The sequence below is a fragment of the Gorilla gorilla genome, chromosome 10, assembly GCF_029281585.2.
Source record: "Gorilla gorilla gorilla isolate KB3781 chromosome 10, NHGRI_mGorGor1-v2.1_pri, whole genome shotgun sequence".
In the NCBI taxonomy this organism is placed as follows: domain Eukaryota; kingdom Metazoa; phylum Chordata; class Mammalia; order Primates; family Hominidae; genus Gorilla; species Gorilla gorilla.
The window spans coordinates 34,600,845-34,622,214 of record NC_073234.2 but is presented as its reverse complement, the minus strand read 5'-3'; the positions used below and the strand labels follow the sequence as shown (position 1 = coordinate 34,622,214).

At 36.2% G+C, this 21,370-nt stretch overlaps 1 protein-coding gene across 35 annotated transcripts in view; it reads right to left on the bottom strand.

Annotated features, from left to right (window-relative positions):
- Positions 1-21,370, bottom strand: part of PLEKHA5 (pleckstrin homology domain containing A5) — a 245,060-nt gene that overhangs the window by 134,400 nt on the left and 89,290 nt on the right. The window contains exon 1 of one of the 35 annotated variants that reach the window (XM_055358411.2): positions 3,072-5,214. The exons of 33 other annotated variants lie outside the window; for them this stretch is intronic. The gene's annotated coding sequence lies outside the window, so the exon portion shown is untranslated. Of the gene's footprint in view, positions 1-3,071; positions 5,215-21,370 lie in introns of those variants that run through there. One more of the 35 variants, XM_055358410.2, reaches the window with a different exon arrangement.

The following is a 21,370-nucleotide window of genomic DNA, read 5'->3' as shown; positions in this document are numbered from 1 at the left end:
TTAAGAAAATGGGAAGGTTAACTGGTACTATATGGTCAAAACAGAAATATGATTCTTAAAATGTACACACTAATTTGCCAAAGTAATTTTCTGCCAAGTATTCAAGAATTAAGTGATATTGACTGCTAATAACATCTCAGCCACTGTGCAGGCACATATGGTTCTAAGACTCTCTTTTTTTAAAAAAAAAATTGTATGTATTTATCTTTACAATTTATTTTTCTTTTCTTTTTTTTTTTTTTAGATGAAATCTCACTCTATTACCCAGGCAGGCTGGAGTACAGTGGTGTGATTTTGGGCTCACTGCAACCTCTAACTCCTGGGTTCAAGTGATTCTCCTGCCTCAACCTCCCAAGTAGATGGGATTACAGGCACCACAACCATGCCCAGCTAATCTGTGTATTCTTAGTAGAGACGGGGTTTTACCATGTTGGCCAGGCTGGTCTTGAACTCCTAGCCTCAAGTGATCCGCCCGCCTCGGCTTCCCATAGTGCTGGGATTACAGGCATGAGCCATCACACCCAGCTATTTTTACAATTTATTTTTCAACTGAAAAATTAAGCCAGTATGTATTTATCGTGTACAACATAAGACTCTTAACAGCATCTGAATCCACCTCATTGTAACAAGACTCTTCACTATTGAGTCTATCCTCCAAGCTGAGCTTCAACTTCTTTCTGTAGAATAGGAATCAAAACCAAAAAACCAAACCAGCAGCACAACAAAACCCATACCCCTTTAAAAGGATAAATTATCTGGTTACACACCAAGGCATATTAGCTGGATCTAATAGAGTCCTCACCATATAATGGCTGAACTTGAATGTGTTAGTAGAATCAGATTTCTTAAAAACAAGTAAATTATGTCACTTCCTTGCTTTAAATAATTGTTGGCTCTCTGCATCATCTTTAATATGAAGTATAATGGCTTGCATACAACTGTAATTTAATGAATAAGGAACACGGATAATGTGATCCAAGGTTAAAGTTTACTGTTGAATGATATATGGAAAAAGCACTTATAAAGCCACATAACAGAATAAAAACGCCCACAGGGTATATTTTAGTGGGTTAAAAGAATACTTACTCGAAAAGTTGCAGAGTCACTTGTATAAAAATATTGTGTCACAAAAGTCTTACTGACTTTCAAAATAAAACTGGGCAGAACCCTAACTCAGAAACATTTCAATAATCAGAAATATTCTCGTCATTTAAAAGCAATAACATGGCATTCAAAAATATACACAGCCTGTAATCCCAGCACTTTGGGAAGCTGAAGTGAGAGGACTGCTTTAGGCCAGAGTTTGAGGCTAGCCTAGGCAATAAAGAAAGGCCCTGTCTCTAAAAAAATAAAAATAAAAAAAATAAAAAAATAAATAATAATAATATTAAAACTTAGCCAGGTGAAGTGGTGCATCCCTGTAGTCCCAATTACTCAGGAAGCTGAGGTGGGAGAATCCCTTAAGCTTAGGCGTTCAAGGCTGCAGTGAGCTATGATGGTGCCATTATGCTCCAGCCTGGGCAACAGCAAGACCCTGTCTTTTAAAAAAAAAAAACCAACTCCCTAATGAATGCTAATTTGTAATATTTTATTGTAACATGCATTATATAGAAGTTTATTATACTTTTGGGAAGGAAGCAAAAGGCAAATTAGAAAAAGTTTAAGTATCCACTCTTTTGCGTGTGGTCACACTCCACTTTAGAAAGTTAACCAAATTATAACCTATACACAAATTACCACACAATTTAAAGAGATCCAATTATTTTATTGTAGATAAAACACATTCTTTCCAGTAGAGTCAAACTGACAGAGTAACAGTTCAATTCAAAAGGGAAAAAACTGCTAATCACTTATTCCTTATCGTGCAGTATTCATTTTCATATACTGCATGAGCTTTAAACAATTTCTTCAAGAATAAAAAAGGAGCTGACTCATAAGTCAAATGATATTCCTATGATACAAAAAGATTTTGTAAAAAACGTTTGGCTTTCTTTCAAAATAGCTATCTCGTAGCATAACAAATACTTTTATTCATTCTATATGTGCTAGGCACTGGTGACACAGCCTTAATAATATCACAAATACAAATAAACAAACATGAAGAGTCTCATAACCATAAACAAAATACAAAGGGGAAACCGATTAGGGATTGATCTTGCTTAGAAAGGAAAACAGCAGAGAAGGCATCACGGAAGTGGCTACCATTTGAATTGAGCCTGGTGGAATCAGCGGGATTAGTCAGATGTGGCTGGAGTTCAGCACAGATTGAAGCTGGCTAGGGCACAAAGAAATGTGGTTGAAAATCTAGGCTTTGACTAACAATATGTTTATGTATATAAAATGTGTTATATAAGTTTTGAAACAATGTATTTGCTCCCCCCCTAGGTTTTCTTTTACTTCAATTCCAAAATAATATATTTGTTAAAACTCTGAAAAGGCCCAGATAGTAATGCACTTTATGTGATGCACACAACACCTAATTTAGGTTCAGTTTAGTCAACAAATCATTATCCTCAAGCACTGAGAAATTTCTCACTTGCAGATGAGGCACGAGTGGGACAGAAATCCAACCCAGAACAGCAGGGTAAGTAACCCAATTCCTATAGCAGTGACATTGTGAGCAGAGTGGGCAATAACTAGAGACATGGGGGGAAATCCAATGGCCACTACAGGACACTGTGATGGCAATATTTCACTCTGGAGACACATTTCCTTCCAGCAGAGTACAACGCAGGGCATGCTATCAACAGGCTAGTTAACTAGCAGGTTTTGATCATCAGAGTGAAGATGGAATCTCTACAATGCAAAGATCAAGATATCCTCCTCAGGTATTTAACTTGCTTTGCCAATTCATTTCTTCGTGTTGAAATTATTTATTAAGCATCCTATATATACAAGGTTTTGTACTGTCTACCACAAGGAAACAAAAATATAGTTTAAGACTATAAAGGCCTTAAGAAATACTATTCCATCTGAGTTTACTAGGCTAAACTTCAAACAAAGAAGAGTAGCACAATTACACTTTTTCAAGCAGTCTATAGTATTGGTGGAAAGCGTTCCTCAAAGCATACCTTATTCACTGGAAAACAGACAAGTGCTCTGTTTTACTGCTTTATTCTTGAGTAAAACTTTTATGTTAATTTCAAGTTATCCCCACAGCTCTGCTCATTGCCTTCTTTTTTTTTTTTTTTGGCCAGATTTAATTTCCTGTTCATACAAAAAAAAGTTGAAATAGTTTCTCCTCACTTGAACTTTAGTAGCAACCCATGACCTATGATGTCATAATGTCTCAAAAACATCTTTGTTTAAAATGTATACTGAATATTCCAATTCATCATCACCACAGTAACTTACTGATTAAGTTTAAAATACAGACTTAAAGCCATGTTAAAACATTTTCAGCGGATTCAAGATAAATTTTAAAAGGGAACAGAAATATTCCTCTGTATAGTTAAATTGGGTAGAATCTTAGTTGGAATCTGAAAATTCTGCAACTTAAGGAAAAAATTGTGGCTCTTAAATTAGGACTGTCAAGTCAAATAGAGCAAACTTGAAACCCTACTTCTAAATTTCAATGCTTCTAAGTATAGATGTATAATATACTGGGAGTCATAATATGAAGCAGTTAGTGTTAATTCCTAAAACTTGTTATTCTTTTCACATTCACATATAAAAAGCTGATTTAGATCACTTCAATACCTAACTATATTATTCACAAAAAATATGTACAGCAAGTCATTCTTCAACTGCTTCAGAAAACTGAAGTGAAAATATTTAACATATTTAGTAAGAATTTCCATATCATGTTTTCCTCATCTAGACTTGAAAACTAGAGTAGCAAACAAACAAAAAACTAGAGTAGCACAATTATAAGAAAAAAAACTAATCTTTTTTTATTCTTTAAGAAAAAACTTTGTTTGGAAATTCTTCTAAAAGACCTTGAAATCACAATGCTGCTGCTGAAAATGCAAGAAAACAATTATGCGAGAAATGGCAAAATGTAAGACTTTGTAGGCTTTTGTTTGTACAATATAAATAGAATGAAATTACAATAATATCATTCATCCCTATGAAATAGGGAAAAAGAATTTATAAGCAAAATAGCTATGTCTAAAAACAAAAGAAAAAGCTTACCCAACATAACCTACTTTTTAAACTAATGCTTTTAAAACAACAAAATCAATTTACATAGTACAATTCAAAGAAACATGAATTGCTATTATTAACAATAAATCTTGCCTGGCCTCTACAATTAACAGCAGAACTCTTAATTTCTTTAAAAAATTAAGAAATTTCTTAATTTCTTTAAATGCTAAATAAAATACGATCTGTAATATATAATCTCCTGCCATTATATTGCTCTTAAATTTTAAGTCAATAAAGATTCCTACTTTGAATCATATCACTGAAATGGCCCAAATAATTGAAGAATTAAAGACATAGCAGCTTCTATTAATAAGTTTAGGCTAGCATTGATATACCTTAAAAAAATGACATAATGCATACTGTTAGTACCTCCACAGGAATATCTGAGGAATTATTCATCTAATTATCTTTGGAGGTCTAGGGGCAAATCAAGCATCTTCTCTGAGTAAGTTAAAAATAAGGAACAATAAGATTTTAAATAAAAATCTTTAGGTTTTAAAGCAATTTATGACTACTATGTATTCATGTAGCCTAAAGTTAAGGAGAGACTAAGAGGAAGACATTTCCAATGCTCAAATCTTAAAATGTTCAAGCATTTGCAAACCTAATGAATATACTTATATTTCTACAACAAAACAATACTTTGTTTATAAAAATATTTATACTCTGTAAATCCTTTGCACTAGACATTATGCCTGGCACCAGAGCTACAAAGATTATTTGCCATAGGATCATTAACTGAGGAAAAGGACTACTGTTCACTTAGCTATTAGCTATTTATTATTAATACATTAAAGTAACAAGAATTACTCACCAGCCTTCATCAAAATCAATTCTTAAAAGGATATTCAATTATAGGCAAAAAGGACACTGGAGTAAAAATAAGATTCAACTGCTTTGTCTTTGAGCTGTTCTCAGTGAGCACTGTGGGGATGAAGCACTGAGGAAATACACTGTGGTTGTGAGGCTGGCCTGCCACTCTGGAAGTCTGACACCAGACTGACGTCACATTCAAACATGTCATTGCAGCCGCAAATTAAGGCAGCTCCTCCAGGAAGAATCTGTTGTGATTATGCATGCCTTCCAGCCATAACAGTAAAATACGATTTCAATTCCCTTAAAATTGGCATATAGCATAGGATAAAACACTAAGATATATGGCTGCAAATAGTTACTGAAGAAAATGTTTACTGAGTATTAAAATAATCTTAGCTCTAAATAAATGCATATTTCTTGTTTAAACTGTAAGCACACCAACTAAAATGACTCTAAAAACAGTTTTTCCTGTTTTTTCCAAGATGATATATATTTGTTTAAAAAATTCAAGCAATAAAAAGGTATACAAAAGGCTAAAATTGCCTGGAATTCCACCACCCAGAAACGATGATGATGGTTGCTCAGTTTTATTGATCACTTACTATGTTAAGCACTTTACAAATTCATGTGAGCCTCATAACCCAACAAGATAGATTCTATAGTAGTGATCTCCATTTTACTGAAGTAACTAAGGCACAAAGTAGTTAAGTAATTTGCCTACAGTCACAATGCTAATAAGTGATTAAATAGGATTCAAACCCAGGTAGAGTGCCTGCGCTGCCCAGACATTTGATTACCAAGGTATACTAACTAGCAGAAAAGGTAAGAGTTGTTAACATCGTGGTGAACATCATTTCAAACCAGAGTTTGTAACATAAACAGGTATTTATTCAACAGAAGGAAATAAAACTATATATGTTTTGCAACATGCTTTCTTTTGCTCAATAATATGCTGTGGACAGGTTTCCATGTCAGCAATTACATTCCTAACTTTCCTTTTGTGATGACTGCTCAGATATCTTTGTGGTTTTCTGTGTTTAGCTATGTAGGATAATTCTCAGAAGTGGAATGGATAGGTCAAAACATGTGCATGTTTTCAACATTTACACACACTATCCTCCAAAAAGAGGTAACAATGTATATTTGTACCTCAGTGCATTAAATTTCTCCTTTCCCCACATCTCAGCTCGTATTGAATACTGACAATTATTTTTCTTCTTTGCAAGAAAGCCATTGCACTGTTTTAATTGTGTGTGTGTATGTTTTAATTTAAAGTGAGGTTAAACCTTCTTCATATGCCTATTCACACAGAAGGCAGTACAGCTTAAAGGTCAAAAGCACATCAGCTATGAAGTCAGATGACCCCAGTTCAAGCCCAGCTCCTTTTCTCAACAGTTTTCTGACCACAGGCAGGTTACTTAGCCTCCCCGTGACTCCATTTCCTTACTCAGAAAATAAACATAATAATGTAATACTCATGAGATTTTTCTGATTATTGTATGAGAAAAACCATGTCAAGCAATTAGAACAGTGCTTACCACATTGTAAGTGTTTAATTAAATGCTGACTGACATTTAGTGGCTGACTGTATTTCTTCTACAGTTCATGCCCTTTACCCAAAATGGGGATTTTTAACAGTATATGGGCAAACCATTTTACAAAACATATTGTACATACCTTGTTAGAATGCTACTGATATAAAAATTTTTAGATACCTCAATCTGAGTTGTCTTACAACTAAATCTAGCACACAACATAACTGGTGCTAAAACAAATTCCTTTCATATGAAACTGCTGTAACAAAAATTAAAAATAGCATCTCAAGTTGAGAAAACAAAATTATTTCATCATGTAATTTGAAATATAGATAAGCAAGCCAACACAGTTTGCTATAACCAGAAGGGTTTGCATATGTTTTAGAGAAGTAGTGATTCATGATCTTTCTCATTTTTTTCAGTGAAGGCTTTGCTAGTTTCAAATATGTTCAAGTTTAAACTCCTCATACAATAAAAGAAAACAAATCCATTCTCAGAAACATGAAAAAGAAGTCAATGAAACAACTTTTCCACAGTTCTAAAAGCCAAGGACAGCCCCCTTTAAAAAACATAAATCAGAGAAACTAAAAGATAATAAAAAACATAAACCATAACCTATAAATACTGTATGAAGATTAAAATACAGTAAGCTTACTATCCTTACCCCCAAATCAATTTGATCTTCTATTATATAATAAAGGCTTCACTGTTCTCATCAGACGGCTGTAACAAAACACCTCTAAAAACTTACTGAGAAGGAATTTCGTATTATCCTGGCAGAGCTGGTTTAGGTGTATTCACTGTTGCATATGCTATAAAATCACCCCATTTGAAGGCAGACATTTTTGTAATAAAATTGCAGCACAATGTTTGCATAATCACACAGCGGTATGGTGGTTCTGCATACGGCTGCCAGGAGAAAAAGAATACATCGAATCAGCAGGGATGTCTCAAGAGACTCTGGAAGCTTATGAGGGATACTAAGAAGCATCAAGTCAACCAAGTGTTTGGTTTATGAAGTTACCAGCACCCTGCACAGCTTCTCTAGAACCTGTGAAGGTCAGGCCCTTTAATACAGCCACCGTTTACAGAAGGACTGCCACAGGGAAAACACAGTTGTGAAGGGGGCCATAAGATAAGGTCCCTGCTCTCAAGGCCCTAACAGCCTGAAGTGACAGTTTAATAAGAAGGAGAAAGAGCTGTAAACAGATCATTATAACACAACCTCATTTGTAGAGCACAGAAGAGGAAATGGCTAAATGCCTGGGGGAATCTGGAAAAGGCTTAACAAACTGACAGCTGACCTGACTGTTTCAAGAGGCGATTTCAGTTAGAGGTAGCAGCAGTTATAAAAGTGCAAATCTAAGATGTAATCTAAATTTTACATTTAAAAAGGATGCCCTGTTAAAGAGAAACTATTCATTTAAGGAAAAGAATAGGTTACAAATAGGGCAATTCTAACAAGTTCCTTGTAAAATTCTGCCCAGTTTTCCCCAAATGTCACTGATGACAAGTTTAACTTTCTCAATTCTGCCCAAACCACGTTTTAGGAAAAGAAGCTGAGGTAGACTGCGGATCAATGCTCCACTACTTCGTGAGAGCTAATAAACGTCTTTAAATCAAGGGGAATCCTAAATCTCAATTAATCCTGATTCTCTTTTCACGTTGTCTCTATACTATAGGTCAAGAACAATGCTTCATTAAAAAGCCACAGAAAAAATCCAGTGAGGGCCTCCAAAGTACTCTCCACCAAATAACATGTTTCAGCACATTCCTCGGCAATATTTGTGATAATGACTAAGGATCTAATTGTGATATTTGTAATTTTTCAGCCCTTATGTTACTTTACTTCTCAGTGCCATTTAAAACTTTGACCACTCTCTTCTTCAAAGTGCCAGCCTTGACCTTGACTTAACCTAGTTTCCCAGCATTCACTCTAGTAAACAGGCTTATGTTCAAACAACTAAATCCAGCATTGAGGTGTTTTGAATACCATAAATTGGTACCAATTTACTCATCACACATATTCAAAGTAGTTCTTTTAACGGGTAAGAAACAGATCTCCTACCAATCTCTTTTCCATACCGTACCTAACAGTGCTGTACGACATGATGCATGCAAATGTTTCATCAGTTGACTACTGATTTTTATTGCCTAGGTCATTTAATACAAATTGTTCAGATCAGAAAAATACTAGTACGAGAAAAGCACAACTGCACATTAAATCCCAAGTTTAAACAGAGGCAAAAATTAAGGATAATGAAAACCTCCTTTCTCACTTTTTCCCAAATTTCCAAATTCATTTATTTTGGTATAGCACACATCATTTGTTCATGACTTAAAAAAAGAAAAACCAAAGTAACACTAATTACAAAAGTAAATTTTAAAATAATTTGAAAATATAGTGTCTTTCTCTCTCATATCCTCATTATCTTCTGCTACAAGTTGGTAATCAGGTAAGGAGTAAATCAGCTTACAGAAATTAAACTCTCACACCTAATGATTACCTGAGGTAGGTTTCAAATATCCCATGAACTTATGGCACAGGTAACAACTATATAAACTGAAGTAGAGTATAAGAATAAACTCTATGCCACCAAGGAACACAATCGACATGGGTATGGGGCCAACAACTTCTAAACACAATGTCAGTCTAGTCATCCTCATTTGATACTGACATAATAGTTCAGATATTTTTCATCCACTACCCAAGAAATGTTCAAGGGTTGCTCCATGCTATCATCCTGGTTTTCTTTTAGAGGTGAAATTTCACTACACAGCAACTCTTAGAAAAAGTAACTGGAAGAGTTGAATGATTTAAGAATCAAATGAATCCATAAACACCTGCTTAGGAAGAGACCATTTATAACAAAAAAGCCCTTCATACACTAGAATCTTCCTCCTCAGAGAGTGACAACTTCTAAAATACATTTGCTTACTAATGGGATTCAGAACTGTTTAATTTGAAAATATCAAGTTTTCAAGTTATCAATGACGAGTTAGCCCTCTAAGGCCAGTTTAATAAGAGACTTAGACATTTTTTATTCTCCTTATTTCTTCCAAATCCTTTCTAAATTCTTTCCACTTCTTGTACGAGATTAGTAGCCACAAGTTCCTCCTTCTGAACTCTGCCATAACTTGCATATCTCACTAATTTACATTATTCAGGTCCAGCTCAAATGTTACCTTCTCAGAGAGATCTACCCCAATCTCCCTCACTCAGGTAGTTCCAGTACCACATATTAGGAACAATCAGCATAACCAACAAAATTTAGACACATGGGTACTTCCACCTCAAATAATCTGTTAATATAAACTATCTTGCACAATAGATGGAAAGTATGTACTCATGGAGACTGGACTAACATAAGTTCATTCATACAGCCAAATACAAACCAAAATGAGAAATACAATCTAAAAAGCAGCAATTATTTGAGCAATAAAACTAATCCTATTTCTTCCCCGTGTCCTTGTTTTCATAGGGCATCTCAGCTTCTGAGCTATAGGAGAAATGTGTGGTTATATTTATATCTCCTTTGGCATATTTAAACTCTATCTTTGGGTGCTTGAAGACAATTTTTCTCGATGGAAAAAAACAGATTGAGTGGTGATTCTTTTAATGGAATCTTTACATTTTCATCTTAATCACTACAGTTCTAGAAAAATTTCCAGTCAGAGTATATATGCAACAAATGTAGTATAAAAACTTAAATTTACTGATTTTATAATTAAATATATAGTAGTAATAAAAAATTAGGTTTGTAAAAATTTGTGCTTTATGAAAGACAATCTTCAAATTCTAGCATGATAAATTCTGATTCAAGAACACACTGATGAATATGAAATCATAAATATGATGAATATAAAATTAATAGCTCAAGCTTTATGAGTAAATATTTATATATACATATATAAATATATATACATATATATGTGTACATATATACAAATTTAGTTGTAGTTTCCTTACCTAGGTCCTAAGTATAACCTTTTGGATGAATATACATTTTTTAAAATGGACAAAAATTGCACATATTTATGTGAATGTACACTTGTGAATGGTAGTTTGTGACTTACACTCTAACTGTATATAAAATGATTTTCATTCTAAAGGAAATAAAATCTAACTTGTTTTCTACAGAGTCTGATTTACCAACAATATCTATTATTCAAGTACTAACAGTCAATTCTACACTTGTATCATCTGCTTGGAAGATACATGGTATGTTTTTGATGTAGGAATAGAATTAAACATATGATAGTGTTACCAGTTTCATTATCATCAAAAAAACAGGCCTCAAACAAACTCTTACAATGGTTGCTTTGTGTGTTAGCTTGATTTACTTATTAAGAAACTCCTGTTTACCCTTTTGTAGGGAAGGAAGAAAATACCCATGTTTTAAAAAAAACCACGGTACAGGACAGACTGTGTTATGGAGACTCATGATTAAGACAGAGCCTTAGGACCTAAAAGACAATTCTATCTCTGCAACAAACTCAATGAAAGGTCCTGAAAAAGTAACTGACTTCATAAGTTGTCCTTTACTCACCATGATATTGAGAGGTGACAGTGTGGTGGCAGCCCTCGCTTGCTCTCAGCGCCTCCTTGGCCTCGGCGCCCACTCTGGCCGTGCCTGAGGAGCCCTTCAGCCCGCCACTGCACTGTGGGAGCCCCTCTCTGGGCTGGCCGAGGCTGGAGCCAGCTCCCTCTGCTTGCAGGGAGGTGTGGAGGGAGAGGTGCCGGCGGGAACCGGGGTGCACGTGGCGCTTGTGGGCCAGCACAAGTTCCAGGTGGGCGCAGGCTCCGCGGGCCCGCATTCAGAGTGGCCGGCCGGCATTGCTGGACCCAGGCAGTGAAGGGCTTAGCACCCAGGCCAGCAGCTGTGGAGGGGGCACCGGGTGCCCCAGCACTGCCAGCCCACCCGCACCGTGCTCAAATTCTCGCCGGGCCTCAGCTGCTTCCCCACAGGGCAGGGCTCTGGACCTGCAGCCTGCCATGCCCGAGCCTCCCCTCCGCCATGGGTTCCTGCGCAGCCCAAGCCTCCCCGACGAGCGCCGCCCCCGCTCTGCGACGCCCGGTCCCATCAACCACCCAAGAGCTGAGGAGTGCGGGCGCATGGCATGGGACTGGCGGGCAGGTCCGCCTGCGGCCCGCTGTGGGATCCACTAGGTGAAGCCAGCTGGGCTCCTGAGTCTAGTGGGGACTTGGAGAACCTTTATGTCTACCTAAGGGATTGTAAATACACCAATCAGCACTCTGTGTCTAGCTTAAGATTTGTAAATGCACCAATCAGCACTCTGTATCTTAGCTAATCTGGTGGGGACCTTGAGAACCCTTATGTCCAGCTAAAGGATTATAAATACACCAATCAGCACTCTGTGTCTAGCTAAGGGATTGTAAATACACCTATCAGCACTCTGTATCTAGCTAATCTGGTGCGGACTTGGAGAACCTTTATGTCTACCTAAGGGATTGTAAATACACCAATCAGCACTCTGTATCTAGCTCAAGGTTTGTAAACACACCAATCAGCACCCTGTGTCTAGCTCAAGGTTTGTAAATGCACCAATCAGTGCTCTGTGGGGACTTAGAGAACTTTTGTGTCTAGCCCAGGGATTGTAAATGCACCAATCAGCACCCTGTCAAAACGGACTAATCAGCACCCTGTCAAAACGGACTAATCAGCTCTCTGTAAAATGGATCAATCAGCAGGATGTGGGTCGGGCCCAATAAGGGAATAAAAGCTGGCTGCCCAAGCCAGCAGTGGCAACCTGCTTGGGTCTTCTTCCACACCGTGGAAGCTTTGTTCTTTCGCTCTTTGCAATATATCTTGCTGCTGCTTACTCTTTGGGTCCACACTGCCTCTATGAGCTGTAGCACTCACTGCGAAGGTCTGTAGCTTCACTCCTGAGGCCAGCGAGACCACAAACCCACCGGGAGGAATGAACAACTCTAGACAGGAGGAACAAACAACTCCAGACACGCCACCTTAAGAGCTGTAACACTCACCGCGAAGGTCTGCAGCTTCACTCCTGAAGCCAGTGAGACCACGAGCCCACCAGAAGGAAGAAACTCCGAACACATCTGAACATCAGAAGGAACAAACTCTGGACACGCCGCCTTTAAGAACTGTAACACTCACCGCAAGGGTCCGCAGCTTCATTCTTGAAGTCAGTGACACCAAGAACCCACCAATTCCGGACACAATATTGCATAACAGACACAGTCATGTGGTCTCATGTCAACAACTCTAACCAAGACCATCTGCCTGCCAACATCAAGTTTTACTGGGGTATGGCTATTTTCCCTTAAAACCAAACAAAAAACAAACTAAATATTTCTCTGCTATGAGTGACTTAAAAAACAAAAACAAGTTTTAACTTGCCACACTTCTACATTCATATTTCTGATACTGGAGGGCAGATTTCTTTGTCTGTTTTTACACTTCATTTGTATAAATTCCTTTGTCAACAAGTTTTTTCTTTCCTTTTAAATGAAACCACTTATCCTTATTTTGGAAATCTATTGAAAATGTTACACATACTGCTGTCTAGTGTTAAAAAAATCACATAAATGGTTTGCGATTTGATTACTTGGCTAACAGATTTTTCATTTGTTTAGCAAATATTTAGAGTGTAATGCTTTTTCCATAAAATAAGCATTTTTTTCTAGATCCTGTAGGAGAATTAAAAAATTAAAAAGAAAAAAAGAGAATGTCTAGGTGTGGGTAGGTAAGCGGAATAGATAAGTACAGAAGTAAAATACAAGTGAGAATATTAGATATGCTACTGCACAAATGGCCTTTGGCTGCCTAGATCAGAATTCTGGATCAGGTCTTAGGAAAACTATTGTACGTCTCTGTGCCTCAGTTCTTCCTTCATCTCTAAAATGGGTCTAATAACATCTTCCTCATATAATTGTTACGATGAAACAAATGAAAACATTAAAAGACTTACAACAATAGTGTCTGACATATAATTAGAGCTCATTTTGCAATAGCTATTGTTCTAAAAGACATGTAGATCAGAAAAAAACAGAGAAAAATATAAATAGGCTTTGAGTTTGAATCCTATAAAGGATAGGTAGGATCTGGAGAGTAGAAAACAGGAAGTCATGACGCAAATATATTGGGGTAAAAATGAAATGGTTAGTTTGGCTTAGTTATAATGCAATGGCTTAGTAAGGTATATGAAGAGCAGGACTGAAAGGTTGTGAGTATTAGACAAAGGGACCTGGTGTAACATAGTAGGCCACAAACAGCTACTAAAGAGACAAGGGTTATAATCAAAGGAGATTTATCAGCAGAGGACCATAAGTCACATGGAGGATTGGCAAGGATTTGGATTTATCACAAATGCCCTTGAGAAAGCTGATTTTCCCACGAAGTAGTTTCACTTACTGTGATGCAGGGCTTATACTAAGGACCCACCACAACAATTAAAAGCACTAAGCTGGGATTTTAGCGGGCTCCCATTGTCCAGAGGTGATGCAGTGAATGACTACAGAAATGAATATGAAAGAAAATGAGATGTGATATGAACTTGAAAACAAGTTTGACTTAGCTTATATTACTGTTTAGATTTTGAATGAAACGTTCTCTTATAAAGGTTTTTGCAAGACAGCTGCTACTGAACTCTAAACCTGGTTAACCTTCAACAACTGCTGCTATGGCAGAGATTGGTCATTGCTATCCACTGCCCATTCTTTTTTTCCTGCTCAACTTTATTCAGGGAAGGAATGCACCCTGCAAAAGTACTACATTTCCTGGCTTCCCTTGCAACTAGGTACAGGCATGTTAATTAGGCATAGCCAATGAGGTGGGGGACCTTAGGAAATTAATTCATTTGCCCTTCTGATTTTTATACCTTCTGGACATAATGAGAGCCATTTCAGAGCATGAATTAATCTTGAGAAAATCACTCACATTCTAGGACAGTAAAGCAGGAAAATGGAAGGAACTCTGATTCCAACCCTGGAATACTTATCTCTGGGACTGCTTTACTTGAAAGAATAAACTACTCTGTGTTTAAACTACTCACAGAAGCTCTTCAGCTTAAACCAATTACTGGCATGGGGAACAGGATTAACTCTACAAGAATAACTATTATTTAGCCCCTGGGGCTGAGGAAGCTTACCTTCCCAGAGGACATGAGGGAAAAAAAAAAAAAAAGAAAAAAGAAATCACTAGAACAAAATTGGGATTCTTTCCAATAGGAAGAAAGTTGGAAGGAAGAGTGGATAGCAATTTGGTAGGCACCAAGAATGGTCTATCACATTCTGTGACCCCCAAAAAAGTACATTTAATCAATGGAAATGTAATTTAAAATGAAAAAGCCAGTTCTGTGTATTAAGTAACTGAAAACATTAACAATGAGCAACAAAAGATTAAGCTGCCAAAACTTTAAGTTCTGCATAATAGAAAACATCACAAAAGAGGTACGGAACCGGGAACTGGAAGGATATAACCGACTTCCTTATACAGTAAAATTACTGTCAATCAAGTAAAAAGAAACTTAAAAATTGCTATCCAGAAAGATTCTCCAATTCTAAATAATCTGTATAACTCTTTGATTCCTAAATTGGCTAAATATTTCAAAAATGTTACCTACATATTAGATATAAAAGACAAAACAAGAAAGGAATAAGGCATAATAATTTAAATAACAGAGCACATTCAGTTCTTAAACACTGTTCTTAAAAAGTATGTTCAGATGACTGAAGATCAGACATAAAAAATTATGACTATCCAAACACAAACTTTAAAAATGGACCAGTTTCACAGCTTTTCTTTGAAAAATTTCCTAACAATATATGCTAGTGTTACCTAACTATAACAAAAAATTCCAGATTGTTCACAATTTAATTTGGAAGTCCAAGAGTCAGTTCAGGATCTCAGCATAAATATTTAGTGTTGACAGGAATGTAAATGGTGCAGGTGCTATGGAAAACAGTTTAGCTCAAAAAGTTGGACACAAAATTGCCATATGACCTAGCAATTCAACTCCCAGGTGTATATACCCAAATAATTAAAAACAGGTATTCAAACAAATACTTGTACATATATGTTCACAGCAGTACTATTCATAATAGCCAAAAGGTGGAAAGAACCCACATGTCCAATCAACAAATGAATGGAAAAACAAAACGTAGCATTTACAAATGATGGAATATTATTCAGCCATAAAAAGGAATGATGTACTGATACATGCTACAACATGAATCACAAAACCATTATGCTAAGTGAAAAAAGCTAGACACAAAAGATCACATATTGTAGAATTTCATTTATAAGAAATGCCCCAAATAGTAAATCCATAGAGACAGAAAGCAGATTAATCTTTGGAACTGGATAGAGGTGATGGTTGCATTCCATTGTGAATGAATGTATTAAATACCAATGAACTGTACATTTTAAAACAGTTACTTTTACACGATATGAATTTTACCACAATTGAAAAATAACTAACATAGCATTAATATGAAATATGTAAAGATCTGAAGGAAGATGTGCATTGGAATTTAATCAGTTCTAGTTAGTAGGATTTTGACTTGCTTTAATTGCACAATTTTCTACAATTTTTTCCCGACTGAATATATCCTGGGATGATCTTCATTAATTCCAGCCCTCTAAGAAGACTTAAAATGTGAGTCTACATTCAGATTAATCCCCACACTGCAAATGGAATTGCCAAATTGCACATCCAACTTGTTCAGAAGACAAACAGGTTAAAAAGCATTCTGATCTAAACCACAAATGAAGCAGATCCTAATAATTTACAGTTATGAAGATCCTTGAGGAAACTTTTTGGTAGTTTGGGACCCTCTAACATCACCTTATAATGCTTTTGTTGCTTCTCATGAGAAAAATGGGTTTAACAGATTGTTTCCTACTGTCTTGTTCTTCTACAAGGATCAGAGTGGTCCTCTCTTGAAGGCAGACCATACAGCATAATGTAATGAGGGAAAATAATAAGCAAGAACTGCAAATTCTGTACTAAAACTCCACAAATGCTAAAACTAAAACCCCATATTTTCTAGAATTTTACTTGTTTGCAAATTTTCAATTAAAAAAGAGACAGAAAATTAAAATCCTACCCTCAGATGTTTTAGATGTAGTAAGCAAATTCCGCACTGGTCCACAATTTCTGCTCTGAGGAATGTTATGAAAAGGGCTACATACTTCTCTCCTGTGAAATGGAAGTCGGATGTGGCTCTGACACAGGCAGTAGGCATTGGTTTATCATCTCTCCCCCAAAGATGGAGTAAAAAGGAGCAGTTTTGTGGTCGTGAAATATTGAGACTCTCACCTTTGGGAAAGCGGACTGAAAGTAGCTGTAAAAGGACAAGTACTGATGGGCACTTCCTACTGTATGGAATCAAGGGATTGCAAAAACCCTTTCCACTGGTATCTGTCCTTCATTGTCTTAAAACTGCCATCCCGTTGTGGCTAACAGAAGAGATAACCCCAATTTTAACAGATTCTTTTCTCCCCTTTTTATGGCGATGAGGTCTTGCTATGTTGCCCAGGCTGGATTCACAGTCACAACAATAGCACACTATAGCCTTGACCTCCTGGCCTCAAGTAATCCTCCCACTCCAGCCTCCTGTCAGCTGAGACTAAAGGTGCACACCATCATGCCTGGCTAAAACACTAATTTTTTCCAAGTAAATGTCAAAAACATTGCTTTTAGAATGTGTATACTGTATCTATATATTTAAAGCCCTATACTTTTGAAATATTATCACTATCATTATGTAATGAAATGTAATTTTTATTTCATTAGAACACTGAATGATGGTCATTGAAAATGCTTTAAGCAGAGACAGTCACTGAAGCAAATTGTCTAAAATTCTGTAACTTAGTCATATTTATTTAGAAATATTTCATTAAACTCTCCAAAACTGAAGGCCATTTAAACTTATTTTATGCAACAATTTTTAAAAAAATTTTTCATATGGCCCTATTTGGTTGTAAAGAAGGTAGGTGTTCCTTGGGATAATGTTTTACTATGAAATGCAGAAAATTGGTTTATACCATGTAAGAGCAAAACCCACTGATGATGGGCAAGTGAGTGGGAAAAGAAGTTAATGGTAGAATTCTGCCCAGGAAAAAAACAAAAACAAAAACAAAAGTCATTCAATTAAACCAGACTTCCAAACTTCATCATTCCTGGATCTCATTGAACTTGAGTGCCACATGTACTATTAACAATACTTGAGAGTTACTTTATTAAAAAAGCAACCTAGTCTCATCCTAAGCAGTATCTGCAAAATTGCAGATTTTTATTCAAACAATAGCTATAGTTTTCTAACACACAATATTAAAATGAGAAAATTTCATCCACATACTACCTTGTTACACTGTAATTAACTTTAAAACACTTTAGTATAAACAGTGGAGGAAGACAGTTAATATATTAAATATCCTATTAATGATTCACATTCAAGGAAACCTAGACAACAATCACACAGGCACTACAAGTATCACTAACTAATTCTGTATCACAAGGTTCCTTAATTAGCATAAGGGATGTTGGAAATATTTTTTCACAGTGAGATGAGTGATATTCAAAGTATGTGGTTGGTTCTCTAGTCTTTACATAAATAAGAAAGAAGATCCCTGGCTATCCTGGAAGCCAAACAACTTTGGAGTAGTGGTCCAGCAGAGAATTTTACTTGGCTCTTCCTCCCTCACAGTGAAAGATTCTGCTGCTTGACCCCATTAACTGAGCTGATCCCTCTGCCAGAATATTATGTTTTGAGTTAATCTCTGATGTAAGATACTTGCTGGAATGCCTAAAAAGAACAGAGAGGGACTCTATTCTTATAGGAACAGTTTAAATGACCATTTTTATACCTATTACAAATGCCCAAATTTGTTTATCTCAGCTCACAACATACCTAAAAATCATTTTATATACTATCAGTGATACGTATACCATGCTTTGGGAAACACCAAATTAAACCTGTACAAAGAAAAAGTGAGTAATTTAAATATAACAAAACAAACAAGTATGGCTGTGGATTAAAAGTCCCAGATTTCCCAGATAAGTTATTGGTGTTCTAAAGTATTGGTATATGATCTCACAACGAAAACAACTATATAAACATTCCTAGAGTACCCTACTTATTTTACTCTAATACTTTTTAAAAAAACAAAAACATTTTAACAGCTGAAATTAAGAAACAGCTGAAATTAAGAGGCTTCTTTCATATCTGATGGATTTTATGATCACTGTCCACCAGGCGGCAATTATGATATTGTTTTCATTACCCATGTATGCTTGAATAACAGAGGTAGAGAGTGTGTTAATGTCTTGGCAACCCTAGAGACAACAGCAGAGCACACATTTCCACTTAGGAGCCACGGGTTGTAGCGGGAGGCACTCAGCAACATTTTGGATACAGGGATCAAAATTAGGCTAGGCCTGCCTAACTGCAAAGCTATCAGGAGGGTATCAGGTTTGATGTCACACAATAATGAAAAAAAAAAAAAAAAGACAAAATTTCACTCACATCTATTGTTTCTTCCTTCTCCATAAAACAATCAAATGCTTACTTAATAATATCCCTTGGATTATATGAGCTGATTCACTGCAAAAATTTAGGCCAAAATTAAAGCAAACTGGCAGCTACCCCCCCAAGTGTGGTGTTCAATCGAGTGAACGTCTTTGGCAGGGTAAGCAGAGACTCCACCACCTCCTACTATATTACACTTCACCAACTGCACATATTTACAGCATCTGCCCAGCTCTCAAAGGCATTTGAGCTTGTCATTCCAGAATTAAAGAGTAGCTAAAAGAAAACCTGATGTGCTGACATTTCAAAAATCATTTACACATCCCTGTGGGTCTGACTCAAACATATATTTTCTCCAGTACTGACTTTCCACTTCCTCTTATTTATATATTATTAATTGATTGCCTTTTTATTATAGGCCATTTCAAAATCTTCATAGGAAGAGGCTGGTTATGACTAAGTTGCTATTTCAATCAATAATCATTGAGTATACATTGCAAAAAGGGATGGTGAGTGTGAGGTGTCTGCATGTGTGAGTGCACTCTGTAATTCCCAAAGCTGAGAACAAACAAATCATTAAATTAGGCTCTGCTTACATTTGCAAAGGGAAACTGTACCAAGATTTTTACAAAGCACAAAATTATTTGAAGCATAAAACAGAAATTGTAGACACTAGGAAATGAACATAAATATTCCTAAATCCGACCCATCTGTAACTCCAAAGGATTAAAAAAATGTAGCTTTGTTTGAGGATCTTTCTTTGATAATCTCAAAGAAAGCTGGACTGTGGGTGCGTGTGTATAAATATATATAAGTATGTATACAAATATACATATTCATAAATATACATACATATACATACACACATATATATATTTTAGAGACGGGGGTCTCGTTATGTTGCTCAGGCTGTCAGGCTGGTCTCAAACTCCTAGGCTCAAGCAATCCTTCTAACCTCAGCCTCCTGAGTAGCTGGGACTACAGGCACATGTCACCATGCCTGGTAATATTTTTAAAAATCCACTAAAGTCAATTGTTTCTTCAGATTCCCTTAGGTTTCACCCAGTGCTTTTCCTGTTGTAGGATACCACATTATATCTAGTCATCATGTCTCCTTAGGCTTCTCTTGGCTATGGTAGTTCCCCAGACTTTCTTGTTTTTGATGACCTTACTGAAATAAAGTATGTAGTTTTGTTTGTCTTTCGTCTTACAGACTCCACACATTTCCAAAGTTAATTAGGTGAGCACCTTTTTGCCCCATACCGTTCAGTGAGGTTGTGTCATACATTTGTAATAGGCTCCTTTGTCATAGTCTGCATTCTACCTTGGGATCTCCTTTGACATCCCCGAGGATTTTTTGCATACGGTCGGGTTTTACTTTTTGTGTTGTAAACTTCAATGGGTTTTGACAGACAGTGTCACATAAACATAATTACAGTGTCATACGGAATAGTTTCACCACCATAAACTCTCCTGTGCTTCACCTATTCAACCCTTCCTCTCATCCCCTAAACCCCTGGTCTTTCCACTCTATAGTTTTGCCATTTCCAGAACGTGTATGGGAATAATACAGTAAGTAGACTTTTTACATTGGCTTCTTTCACTTAGCAATATGCATTTAAGACCCATTTATGTCATTTTTGTAGCTTGACAGCCCATTTCTTCTTACTGCTGAATAATATTCCATTATTTGGATATACCACAGTTTATTTATTCATTCATCCACTGAAAAACATCTTGGTTGCTTCCAGTTTTGGCAACTATGAATAAAGCTGCTATAGACATTCAAGTGCTGGTTTTTGTGTGGACATGTTTTCAACTGATTTGGGGAAATACCTAGGAGCATGACTGCAGAATCATATGGTAAGACTATGTTTAACTTTACTAAGAGACTGCCAAAATGTCTTCCAATTTTGCATTCCAACCACAATGAATAAGAGCTCCTGTTGATTCACAATCTTGCCAGCAGCTGGTATGGCCAGTTTTTTGAGTTTTAGCCATTTTAATGGGTGTGTAGTAGTATCTCACTGTTATTTAATTTGCAATTCCCTACAGACAAACGTGTTGAGCATTTTTTTTGCATGTTCATTTGCCATCTGTGTGTTTTCTTTGGCAAAGTGTCTGTTCAAATCATTTGCTCATATTTTAATTGGGTTGTCTGTTTTCTTACTGAGTTCAGATATTTTTAATGAAGGAATTACGCTTTCTGTTAAAATTCACATAATTTGCTAGACAATAGATTACAAATAAATTTCAACAATTTGTCTAGGTCTGCATTTCACGCAGAAACCAATAATAAATGACTCAACTTTTCAGTTTTCTTTTTAAAAGCAGCACAAAAAATGGAATCAAC